We start from the raw sequence: 530 nt of genomic DNA on the forward strand, positions 1-530 counted from the left end.
GCTCTCCCCAGCCCTCTGGGAAGGGTAGAGATGCCTGTGTAGAGGCTTCCTGGGCAGAGGGACCAGCTCTCTCCCTTGTACCCAGGACCTCCACTTGCCTGGAAGGATGCTCATGCTAGGGCTGGCCTCTGGAGGGTCCACGGTGCCCTGGGGATCCATGGTTCCAAGGAAACCTTTATCAATCCTGGGCTGTGCTCTTCATTCTCCAGCAGTTAGCTGTAAAGAGGGACTGAGGGCCCAGGTGTAGCCCAGTCAGCAAAGGGCTGTTACAGCAAGCACAGAGCCCCGGCTCAGTCCCCAGTGCTATGTACAAGGGCGCGGTGGTGCACACCTGTAATGCCAGCACTCAGCAGTGATGCAGCACGACACTCAGTTCAAGCTCACCCTTGATTTGACTGGAGCTTGAGTCCAGCCTGGGAAACATACAATTCTGCCCACAAAAAAAAATGTAGAGAGAGATAGAGAGAGATAGAGATAGAGAGAGAGAGAGAGAGAGAGAGACAGAGAGATATACAGATAGAGATATATAG

At 53.6% G+C, this 530-nt stretch overlaps 1 protein-coding gene across 1 annotated transcript in view; it reads left to right on the plus strand.

Moving 5' to 3' along the window:
• Positions 1–530, plus strand: part of Ccdc13 (coiled-coil domain containing 13) — a 35,971-nt gene that overhangs the window by 34,927 nt on the left and 514 nt on the right. The gene's annotated exons all lie outside the window — the stretch shown is intronic.

The sequence above is a fragment of the Grammomys surdaster genome, unplaced genomic scaffold (assembly GCF_004785775.1).
Source record: "Grammomys surdaster isolate TR1022 unplaced genomic scaffold, NIH_TR_1.0 172, whole genome shotgun sequence".
Taxonomy (NCBI): Eukaryota; Metazoa; Chordata; class Mammalia; order Rodentia; family Muridae; genus Grammomys; species Grammomys surdaster.